This window comes from Neovison vison, chromosome 3 (genome assembly GCF_020171115.1).
Source record: "Neovison vison isolate M4711 chromosome 3, ASM_NN_V1, whole genome shotgun sequence".
NCBI classification, from domain to species: Eukaryota; Metazoa; Chordata; class Mammalia; order Carnivora; family Mustelidae; genus Neogale; species Neogale vison.
In genome coordinates this window covers 67,067,565-67,080,124 of record NC_058093.1, presented here as the reverse complement: position 1 = coordinate 67,080,124, position 12,560 = coordinate 67,067,565, and the positions used below count along the sequence as shown (strand labels likewise).

General features: G+C 39.4%; 1 protein-coding gene across 1 annotated transcript in view; it reads right to left on the bottom strand.

Moving 5' to 3' along the window:
• Window positions 1–12,560, bottom strand: part of LOC122902579 (myosin-IIIb) — a 105,768-nt gene that overhangs the window by 63,183 nt on the left and 30,025 nt on the right. The window contains exon 2 of the mRNA XM_044242308.1: window positions 11,526–11,681. The gene's annotated coding sequence lies outside the window, so the exon portion shown is untranslated. The remainder of the gene's footprint in view (window positions 1–11,525; window positions 11,682–12,560) is intronic.

Genomic DNA, 12,560 nt, shown 5'->3' with positions numbered 1-12,560 from the left:
CAGACCTCAAGCCCCCTTTCTACTACAGTGAGGAATATCGCCAAATGGGCCCATCTAATACTTCTGTTTGCTTTTCTTAAATGCCAACCACAGCTTTTCCAGAAATAAGTATCTCATGTTCTTTCTGCTCATTGGGAGGAATATAGTCCTCACCCAGGTACTGCCCTTGAGGTTCCCTCGTGCTATCCACCAGCATCGACCCCAACTTTTTGAAAAATATTTAAAACTGAGAGAATAAGCAAGCAAATATCAATAAATTTAAAATGGTTACATTTTACCTTATTTATTTGAAATCTCTGTTACCCATGTTTCATCCCACTCCCCTTTCCTGAATGACGACTATTTGGTGGGTATCCTTCCAGTCTATTTTTTAAATACTGATCATACACATGAGCCATATACATATTCTGTATGTTGCTTATAAAAATGATATAGTGTTTCATTCTGCAAAATTGTTTTCTCCCACTCAACATTATGATTTTTTAAACTATATACATATACATATTTCAGTCACTTCAATCACTGGGTAATGTTACGTTATATAAATATATACCAATTTATTTACTCAGTCCTATGATTATCAACACTTAGATTGATTCCGATTTTTGCTATTTAAATAAAGCAACACTGAATATATTTATATGTATCCCCTTGTCTATGTATATGAGATTTTTCTCTTGGGGGCTTTACTCCACAAGCATTTAAAAAACCTGATTGGCAAAAATAAAAAACAAACTTGGTTGGCAAACAACGCCAATCCCCTTTGGCATACCAAAATATAGTTCTTTAAGGTATAAAATCAGTTCAAGTCAAAGTAGGCCTTCCTGTAATTCCTTCGTAAAGGTATCACTAGTCAGTGTGGTGTAGGGGGAAAGCAACAGCTTAGAAGTTAAAAGCTCTGGGTCCTCATCTCAGGGTTCTGAGGAATGGGTGGGCCACTCAGCAATCAGCCTGCATCTCAGTTTTCTTCATCTATAAACAGAACCTCTCACAACTGTCTGTCTCACAGGGGCTGTGAAAGCAATATGGTCGTGGATATAAAAATGCAAAGAGTTGAAAACATGTACCAAGTACTGTCAAAACTTGCAATCAACAATTTGCACTACTCTACATATTACTTGGAATACTGAACAAAATCATGTGTAAGATCCCTTCCAGGCACTGTCAGTTCTGAAGCATCACTGCATGGTCCTTCGCTGTCACCTGCTATGCTCATAGGATACAGGATACAATTTTATTTTGCCAGGTCCCAGAAGCTAGTCTGACTCAACGTGTTGCTGTATGTGCCGGGTGGGCGTCATAGCATCCCGCTGTACACTCTGTCCCTTGCTACATGCGTTTCACAGGCAGTAAAAAGGAAGAAGTAAATTCAACAGCTCTACATATTGAATCTTGACATCATAATGTGAAGGAAATGGACAAAGAAAACACTGAATTTTTTCCCTCTTCCTGCCTATTAATTTTACTTCCTAATTTGCATCACTGACAGATTTGAAGAAGGGGTATCTGAAGTGTGGGATTAGTCATTTCCAATGCTAGAGCTGGTTTTGCTGCTAATCCATATAGAGATCCAAGATAGATAAAGCTTAGTTTTACTTAATAAAATCAAATTTATAACCTAAGAATTTTTAAAATTATTAAACAGAAGGGTTTGTTCATCTGTGTCCTAACATATTAGTGATGTCAAAGAGAAATCAGATTGAACTGAAACACAAATTTTTACTAAAACTCAGAGCTGCTTACTTCTAGCTAGGCACTTTGCTAGCTAGGAGGGTGCCTATTTCTGGCCAAATCCTCTTCATGTAAAACTTAAGCATACTTTCCCTTGAAACTCAACATGAAATGAAATACACATTTAAAAAAATAATTAAATTCTCATTTAAATATGGTTACCTTATCCCCTTTCTAAACCCCTACCCTGCAATTGTATGAAATAGGCTAAGTTGGAGTTTATTCTATACATCTTCAACAATGAAAATGAGGAATTAAAAAATCATCCACAGATCTGGTTCCAGTCAAGTTGGAGTAAACTCTCTCCAGTCTGCCTCCCTACTGAATGCAACTAAATGCCTTAGAGAGAATGCATGGGACTTTGAGAAGTAAACAGTAACAGGAAGACTGGGGAAATCAAAATCTGAAATACTACTGAATCAATAGCAAATTTCCCATGGATTATTTTTTTCCTCCAGTAACTCCTGACCTGATCTTCAAGGCAGCCCAAATGGCATACAGGGATGTCAGGCCTCATTCTGGATGACATTTTAACAGCCAACCAAAAATGGAAATACTGACAAAACCTCACTTGCAATATCACAAATAAATAAACTCTAGAGAAAGCTGTGACTTTCAAGGTGAACATGTACAATGCAATATACCACCAGGATCGAAACTGTCATCTTTTGAACCCTGCAGAAGATTGTCTATCTGCCAACACAGATTTAATCTCCAGGAATCATGCAGATGCTGTCTGCAAATCTGAGCTTGATTCTCATAAGAACCTTCCCCTTATAATATTTTATAAACAACTTTTGGAAGATTTTACCCGCTGTGATTAGCCATGTATCACCTCTCCCCATGCTTGTTGGCAATCAAATTGCTTAGACTTGTTTGCTTCCAAAATTGTAGCTGGCAATCTAGAAGCTGATGTTGATGCAAGGTATTTCCACTCTATCAAAATAACTTCATTTTCTCTACCAGCAAAAAAAAAAAAAAATCTCTTGGCCCCATCTCTACCTTCCCCAACTAGTGCTCTCACCTACTTCATTTTCCTCTGGCTATGGGGTTTGTAGTCTACTGAAGACCAAAAAAAAAAAAAAAAAAAAAAAAAAAAAATTACTTATTCCAGCTTTTATCTGTTCTTTAAAAATTATCCTAGACCTTACATACACTCATAAAAAATATTACTAAAGGGGCGCCTGGGTGGCTCAGTGGGTTAAAGCCTCTGCCTTCAGCTCGGGTCATGATCCCAGGGTCCTGGGATCGAGCCCCGCATCGGGCTCTCTGCTCCGCAGGGAGCCTGCTTCTTCCTCTCTCTCTCTGCCTGCCTCTGCCTGCTTGTGATTTCTGTCTGTCAAATAAATAAATAAAATCTTTAAAAAATATATATATTACTAAAAAATATTCACTTACACTCATGAGTGTATGTAACATTTGTTTATTTTTAGTTGAAATTAATAAAAATAACTTGGTTTAATTTTTTTAGTTTTCTTTCATTAAATTATTTGTTGTCACTGGCAATTACCAGCTTACATTTCCTTTAAATTCACATGCTCCATCTAGTGCCTTACTTGAGAATAGCATATATTATCAATCTTTGCTGAAGAATTCCTTAATGTGAAAATTATGAACTTCCAACTACAAGGTACTTAAATTGAATGTTTCAAAGCTCAGAGAAATGGATAGATAGATAAGTGGATGGATGAATAGTGAAAGGCATTCTATTAAATCAAGAGGATAAGTTTTAATGACTCAAAAGTCATTTTCAAATCCCAGGAAAGTCTATACTGCTTTTTGCTAGATTCTTACTTGTTTTTTTATGAGGCTCTAAGTATGTTGGCTGTCAAGTCTGGCCTCCTTGACAAATAGAGTTTGTGGGGTTAAAGCTTAGAATGGAAGAAACTCAAAGTCCTGGCTTGGGCTGGTTCCTGGAGTGTCAGTTCGTGGGGGATGCAGGATAGTGAGTAGGACTGACCTTAGGTTTCAGGGATCAGGAAAAGAGGGAACTAGTGTCAGAATCCCTGGCTTAGGTGAGCTGGGAACAAGGGCAAGTCTGAAACATCAAGTCCAAAGAAATGGGTGGAGAGTAAGAACTAGATCTGAAGAGTGGGTGAGACAAGCAGGGGTTAAAAGTTCCGTAAGACAGAGGTAGGCACAGATCACAGAAGATGGGAGAGACTTTGGAATGTCTTGGGCCCAGCCCACGAGTGAGAAACAAGCTGTAGAGGGTACCAAACTGGCTCAGACAATGCGGGGATTGTTCTCTTGGAATAAATTCCTGAAGGACTGCTGCCTTCACTACAGTTGCATCTCTATGCCAGCCTTATAGTTAAAACCATTTGTGCATGCATGCTCTTTAATATCTCATCAATGGGCTACAGACTTATTTGTTCAAGCTGCTGGCCCCATGAAGGATTTTGACAAATATTATATATTTTGTCTGAAAGTAATCCCTTCATCCCTTAGCCTCTTCCTATCTGTCAACTATGCCTGTGGAAACAGTGACTTCCATGTAGGTAGGTCAAAACAGTGCTTCACAGAGGAGAAGTGCATTCTTTCCTTTATCTCCAACTATGATGAAGAACAAAGGAAAAGGAGGCACTCTAAAGCATAACTCAAGATGGGAACAAAATAAAAATGTTTTAGCCTAATAATTACAGGAGCTGTGCTAGTAAGAGAAATTAAACATTGCACTGAGAAATGCCTGATGGTATTTTGGGGACAGTCACGCTGTGACAGGACCATTGTGAAGGATACTTCCCTGTCATCTCCTCCACACTCAGGCTCAGAGCCCTCCCTCCAACCAAGAGTGGAACTGGAAAGAGTAGAGAATGACTGTCTCCCATCAGATTCCAGACACTAAAAGAAGTAAAATCTGTTGATGGTGGAGAAAAAAGGGGGAAGAGAAGAGAAGGAGTAAGACAAAAGGTCCAGGCTCAAAGGTGGTGGTCCTCAAGACTCTAAGACAAAGGCTTCTGTGACCATGGACAGAGCTCAGGAACAAACTGACAAGCTGAATAGATCAGAGGTACGTGAGAGATCAGAGGAACTCCCTTATCACCACATTCAATGGAGTCTATATAGTGAAGAAAATATTACTAAAAACCAGAGAAGGAGTACTATTATATTTCTTCCAAATCATTATTAACATTTTAATATACCCTTTGATAACAAAGTTGATGAAAGAAAAATTTCTATTTGACTCTAACTATATAATCATGGACCTAGAATGAGAAAAACAATGGCAGACCATCTAGGTGTGATACCATTTTACCAAAAGTCAAGTATAGATAGAGATACCACCTAGATAACTTTAACTACTACATGAGCTCTATCTTGACCTAAAACGTAAGTTTGTATCTATCCAACAAACATTACAATACACAGACTAAAAGAACAGAATTGTTTGGGGGAGAAATTACTATAATATCTCCCTATCTGTTCATCAAAGCACGGTTTGGGCCAGAATTCCAATTAATTAGCATCTTATCATCAATCATATTAAATGGAATTGGATATACTCGCCTTCTCTAGGCAGCAAGAATCAGTGACAAAATCAAAAAATTAAGTATTAATCTATTCATTCAGTTACAGACATACAGATAGACAGCAGATACTACTTATATTGGTGTGGATTTATTTTGTGTCTGTTAGGAGGACAGATCTTTCTGTCATGGCCACAGAAAGATATTTCACCTCCTATGTCAAGCATTCTCAGCACTTGATAATGTAATCATTTAGAAGTCATTCACTTACGCTCATGAGTGTATGTAACATGGTGGACGTGGATGTGTGTTCATGTTTGCAGGTAAAAGAGGAAGTGAGTGAGCAAGGCTTACTGGGGAAGGCTAGACAGTTAGACAGTGAGAATCTGTTTTTAAAGGTCACTGCTGCAGGTTGAAAAGAAAATCAGAAAAGCTGAGGTCATCATTTTAATCAGCCTCAGGCAAATTGCAAGGGTAGAATAAAAATCCATTAAACAGAGCAGAAAACAACCAGCAACTTAATTCTTCTACCAAGTAATACTTAGAATAGCCCCCTGGCATTTGAGGATTTAACATTTGTGGTTTCGGTCAGTCCCAAGCCTCCTCAGGGGAAAGACATGCTGGATCTTGTAATTTTACTAAGGATTGCCATTGAGCCCACAACAGGAGACTGGGAAGTAGGAGGCAATCACAGCACAGTCAACCCAGCACCTTCCCTACCTCTACTCACATTCCAGACAGTAGTTTTGCTTTTTTCCCACTAATTCTTGCGAGGTAATTAAAACAAAACATATTTTCATGTCTACTTCTCTAAACGTTAATGACGATATAAGACACTAGCTTATACTGATGAAGTCAGGGATTTATAAAACTGGTTTGGGGGGAAATTCCTGTTGAAGACCAAGGAAATGGAAGCTGATGTAAAGGAAATGGCCAAATTGTTTAAAAGCACCCCAGACAAATAAGTAAAAAAAGAGAGCCCCCAACTACTGTTTACAGGATTTTAGGGCTTTTCAACCTCCTTTGAGACAGTTAGCCTTGGTTTTATAATTTCTCTACCATACCTGAATCAAATGTATGCTATGGCAAAAAATTATAAATTACTGGAGAAACTTAAATCCCAACAGTTACACTCATACACCTTAATCAGCATTAGGAAATTAGTATCAAATTTCAACACAATGGTGCTCTCCACGGCTGCCTCACATACATAATGTGAAAGGGAAATGGATCATGGCCTCACTTTCCACACAACTAGACCACTCAGAAGAATGCTTAGATCCAAGAGAAGGGAGATGGGGCCTCAGCATTCAAGCCCTTCTCCAGGCACACTGCAGCTCCTACTCTATAGTGAACAAGCTGCAGTGAACCCTAGCCTGGCCCTTGAACACTTACCTCTACAGACCTGAAGTCGACCACTGCCATGTAACACTCTTGCTCCAGTTTCATTTCCCACCTACTCACGGTGAAAAGGTAGGGCAAGGGACATCCTCCCTACTCCCCTCTGCATTTCTCAGCCGTGCTTCTCCCTAACCGATCTTGCCCTTTTAAAAATGTCACAACATCCTTATATATCATCTCTTCCAGCACTTGACCCCCATTTTCCTTTCTCTCTATCCAGTTCCCTGGTGTCAGTTTTTGGTTTCCCTACCCCCCACCAATCACTTTGCTAATTCTTTCCACATGCTGATCTCAGGGTTCATCAACTTGTGAACTCTCTAACAACTTTGATTTCTAGTGCCACTGAATTTGTCCACAAGTTCAGATATGACCAGTTCCCCGTTATTTCTGAAAAGTTCCCTAAAAAGCAGGGGGGGGGGGCCTGGGTGGCTTAGTCATTAAGCATCTGCCTTCAGTTCAGGTCATGATTCCAGGGTTCTGGGATTGAACCCTGCATTGGGCTCTCTGCTCTGCAAGAAGCCTGCTTCTCCCTCTCCCACTCTCCCTGCTTGTGTTTCCTCTCTTGCTGTGTCTCTCTTTAGCAAATAAATTTTAAAAAATCTTAAAAAAGAAAAAGTTCCCAAGACCTCAGTTCTACAATTCCTTTCTCATCATCCACTCATGGAATCTGTTCTTTTTCAGCACTGCAACTGCCAGTGTCTTGACCCAGATGAGGCCTCAAAAGTTAGAAAGCCACTTCTGACTTCACTTTCTTCCAAATTCCAAAAAGACCCCAAGGATACTCTCTTACTCATCTTTATTCCCCTACTCCCTTGTCCACCCATCATGTCTGTCAAGCTAGTCTCCAGTCGGAAGACCAGAATAGCTGCTCTCTCTCTACTCCTGCCCCTTGTTGCTAAGAATTTCTAGAGATAATAGACAGGAAAGGCAGTGGTGGTGATGGTAACCTTTTTTGAGAGGTTCTGGTGCTGAATGCTCTCCTGAATGCTCTACATGCATTATGTTAAACAGTGACTAACTTCACTACAATGGAATGCTATTCAGTTAAGTTCCTCCTGGGTTTTCTGTGCTACTGAGCAATCATATGTCCATCTTTAGTGGACCCTCTATAATATTCCTCTTGGTGGCTCTTTTAAAGAGTTAACATTTTTCTGGTGTCCACAGCACACTCCCAACTTTGAAACCACCTTAATTTTTTTTGAAAGACAAAAGCCATTCACCATAAGGTGCCTTATAGGACCCCTCCTCTCCCTATTCCACCTTCACCCCTCACATTTTCTGGATAGCTTCATCTAACCCTAGACGTTCTTCATCAACCTAGACGTTCTTCCCAAGGTCAACCCTCTTCTTAGGCCCTTGTTCCCACGTCCTCTTGCTTCCTCTACATAAGATCCTCTCCTTCACCTGTCCAAGTTTGCCCCATCCTTTAAGAACTTATCTTCTTCCCCTCAAACCATTAACGTCCCTCTCCCATAGAGAAAATATTAAAGTTGACAGAACATTCCCTGACTTTTCAGGAACAGTAAGACAGTTTTCCCTGTAGTCTGTAGGTCTCATTTCTCTGTATTTAGTTCTCAAAACTAAACAAGTCTTTCCAGCTGGGGGACCCAGGGCTGGAATACTGCAGAACCCTTACAGAAAGCTGGAAACTTTATGTAATATCTGGAAGTACTTGGCATTGCATTTGGTAGGTTAAGAAGAGGAAGCAAAATCTCTTTACTGATCTCTGTTTCTTAGTGTCTTATAATTTCTGTTTGATTGCAGTCTTAATCATGGCAGAGAGGCTGCCCAGTTGGGGTAACACTTCTCAATATCTTCTGTTATTTGCAATTGCCATAATCTGCTCACTTGTCTCTCTGGCTCCTGCCTTGCCCAGCTTCAATCCATTCTCTACACTGCAATCAGAATGACCTTCCTAGAGCACACGCCTGCTTAAAAACCTTCAGTGGCTTCTGAGTGCCTAAGAAACAAATCCAAGCTCCCTGGCCCATCATGACCTGGCCCCTGTCTGCCTTGGTTCTCCCACCCCCTGTTCCATGCCAAGCTCCAGCAAAGCCAACACTAAGTGTTCACCAAATTCCTTAAGCTCTCTCCAGCCTCCGTGCCTTTGCCCTTTGCTCATTGCTCATTATTCCCTTCTACCTAGAATAATCTCCCTCTTCAACTCTTCTATTTGTTCTTCAGGATGCTTCAAGGATCATCTTCCCACCAGTTCCAGGGGTCTCTTCCTCCCGGGTGTTCTGGGAAGTATCCCAGGATCCCTTTATCCAGGTACTTTTCATGTTGAAATGTCCTCATCTGATTCTTGTCCATTTCACACACTCGCCTATGAGTTCTTTATCAGGAACCGTATCTGATTTGCCTTTGTAGTCCCTCTGTTCAGCAGATAGCCTGACAAACGCACACATACAAATGTCTCTTGAATGAATAAATGAATAAATTATATTTTAAATGAGATAGAAATTGATGTTTTTAACATTCAGTACCTCAGTACTGTTTATTTTTATGATGTTGTATGATAAATAGAGATGAATTTATACAAATTAAGCCTAAGCGGTAGGTAGTATTTAACAGAAATGAAGGACTCCGAATTAAACAAACCCCGGTATGCTACTTCTACCACAGATAACACTGTGAGGGTTAACTCTGTATCAAGAGCTATTCTACTTATTTTTTTATATATGGACTCACTTGACCCTCAAAAGAACCGCCATGTTAAAGATGATGAAACCTCTGAACAGACCGATGTAACAACCTGTCCCTGAGTAGCTAAGCTGGGGTTTAACCCTGGCAGGCCAGTGGCTTCAACCACCACACCACGCTGCCTGCCAGGTGATGGTAACTGTACAAAAAAGTGGTAGGTGGGCATCTGCCTCACTCATCTATGTACTTGCCTCAAATCTTCTTTCTTTGCCCCACCTTCTCTTGCAACCTCACAACTTCAGATATACTCGGTCACCAGCATCAAAAGATATTGGAGAGCTTTTCTGGGTGGGCTTAAAAAACACCTATGTAGCCAACCCCTTGCCAGTTGCTACGAGGATGTAACAACGTGGGACAGGTGGCAGGTTAACAGTCAGTTACAGGTACTGTGTTTCCTTTAGAATTAATTTTCCTACCTATTAAGGAGAGGGCTGTTTAAAGTTTTGATTCTTATTTGTGAGGTTGTGGGTTTGTTATTTATTTACTTATTTAGTAATCTCTACACCCAAAGTAGTCTCTAACTCATGACCCCAAGATCAAGAGTTGTGCAAGGCTCCACTTACTGAGCCAGCCAGGCACCAATGGTTGTGTGTGTGTGTGTGTGTGTGTGCGTGTTTAAGGACTTTGAAAGAAACACAAACTCCTGAGTGAAACTGAAGATTGTAAAACCCCTGTAAGAAGCCTTTGCAACCAAATAAGGCTTCTGATAGCAAAGAAGTTTAAAGATAAAGAGAAGTGAGAGAAACTGGGTGAGAGAGACTGGAGTCTGATTTTTAATGCTAAAAGAAGGAACATCTTTAAAAAGAGAATATACATCTGGACAGGCAAAATCAGGCAAATGTGAAAAAATGGATAACTTTGCAACCTAATTGTTCTGCAGCAGATTTCAGAACATAGAGAAAAGGAGGAGAAGACTGATTCAACTTAGAGCATTTAAATGCTGGCTCTGTTTTTTGGCTTGGTCTGTTTGATTTGATTTCATCTTCATTTGTGGTGCTAGTGCTGTCTGTCCCGGGGGAGTGGTGTGTGGTTTTGGGACAGTGGCTGGTGTACAGGAAGAAAAACAGGGGAAGAAAAGGGATTTTAGTTTCCTGGGGCTTAAACACAAGTTCAAGAGTGTTCCTCAAAAAGGTACCAAGTTACAAGAATTTCTCTACCCTATGGGCAAGCCATAGAAACACAAATGAGAGGGGAAAGGGGGAAAGAGTAGGAAAAAACTTGTTTTGAGCTATCCGAAAGGAAACTTGATGTGGTAAAGAAAATCAGCAAGATATAGTCACCTTGAAACTATGCCTTCAGCTCCAAGAGTTCCCATGCTTTTTTGATTTGTAAACAGTGTTCTGCAGAATACATGAATATTTCCTTGTGACTAGTGATATTTTATCTCCAGTCCTTCAAATGTTCCTTTAATAATAATGGATTAGAGCTTATCTGCATCCTGTCCAGTTTTATAAAACCGAGTAATTGCTGAGCTGGGAAGCAAGTTTATTTGCATTTAAAAAAAATTTTTTTAAAGAGAAATTCTGCCACCCTCTGGACAGAAACCAAAGATCTATTTCTTAGAGACTAACACAAAATACCATTTTAAGAAACTGAAAACATTTATTTCTTTAAATCTACCCTTTAGAAAAACAGGGCAGGGAGGGAGAAACTCAGTTGTTTTGGATAGCACAGATATTGGCCTATGTTGTGGGAGGGGATCATTTAAAAATACTAAATTGCCTCTAAGGAATTTTTAACTAAATAGGGTCTCAGAGCACATTAGAGAAAAATCCTCCATGTTTAACTTGTAATCTTTCCAAAATCACGTTACAGCTTACATTTCTGCTTTTTAATCAGCAACGGCTAAGTAAAGATTTCTCACACGAACTCAGCCGTGGCTGTTTTCATACAGCTACCATTATTGGTTTGAAAAAATTCCGACATTTATTAAATATAAATATAGATGCGTGTTGGTTTTTAACTAGAACATGAGGGCAGAGTGGGATTTCAGCCACAGTTGAGAGATATTAGCCTAAGAGCACAAATGAACAGCTTGTTCCTAAAGCTCTTCTGATCTCATCCACGGAGTATGGAGTACTTAATGTCATGTAAATGAAACTCTCAAAAATGCAGGGATGTGATAATTACCAGCACTAATGCTGAGCAAATCAAAACACATGACATGCCATTTTTACAAATAACCAGAGAGAACAAGTAGGAAGATGCCATCTACCATACCTGGTTTTAACAACAGGGTTTAGATGCTTCTGGTCTTGGAGGACCTTGGCCAGCTGTTTTTGCAGAAATAAAACCTTCCCGTGGGCTCCTTTAATAAATGGGTGGTCGAGGAGATGTGTGACAGAAGGCCGCCTTTCAAAATCCTTAATAAGACACCTGTTTGCAAAAAACAACAAACAATCCAAAGTATAATTTTAGATAACTGGTCCCCCTGTCAATATGAGAGAGACGAGGCAAAAAAGCTCATTTATAAAACCTGATCACTAACCTGACACAGCTCTTTCTTTATTCATATGTATCAGAGGGTAAAAAAAATAATAATTCTCTGCTGGTCGAATTAATTACATCAGAAATCTATTTTAGTTTGGGTTAAATCCATGTTGAAAACAGTAAATTTTTGCCATCAACTGAATGTGAAATACTCAAATCACTGAAAAAAAAAAAGACTGATCAGACTGAATTTTCTGTCTGAACTTTGACTACAGAAAAATGTTTACAATGGAGTCAAGTTGGTAAGTTTATATACCTTAGAAACATATAAAAACATATGCTGTCACTCAAATAAAATCCTAACACATGAAATGTCCACTATTTGATGGTAGAGAAAATGCATTTAGGAGTTTGCAAGGAAAGAAACTAATCATAAAGAAACCGTCACAGAGAAACTCCAACACCTTGATTTCTAATGTTTTCTGAAGCAGAAAAACCTCAGAACAGGAAGTGACTACAATATAATTCAGATGAACTGGAATGGAATTATGCAAACAGGGAACAAAAAGACCATTGAAAATGGTAAAAATTGGGTTGCATTTAAATTCCTCTGTGGTTAATTGGTTAAAACCACACTGGCGTAACCACTTTCCGTTTCAGATTCAAATGCCCTTTTCAAAGAAAACAATGATTTAGTATATTTTGCTGTATGCCCTATGTTACCCAAGATGATTCTGATACAAGGAAATTTCTAGTGAAATTGAATCTGATGAATACCCCTCCAATTACCATTGCATTTCCATTCTGAGTAGCTGCCCTTGTTAG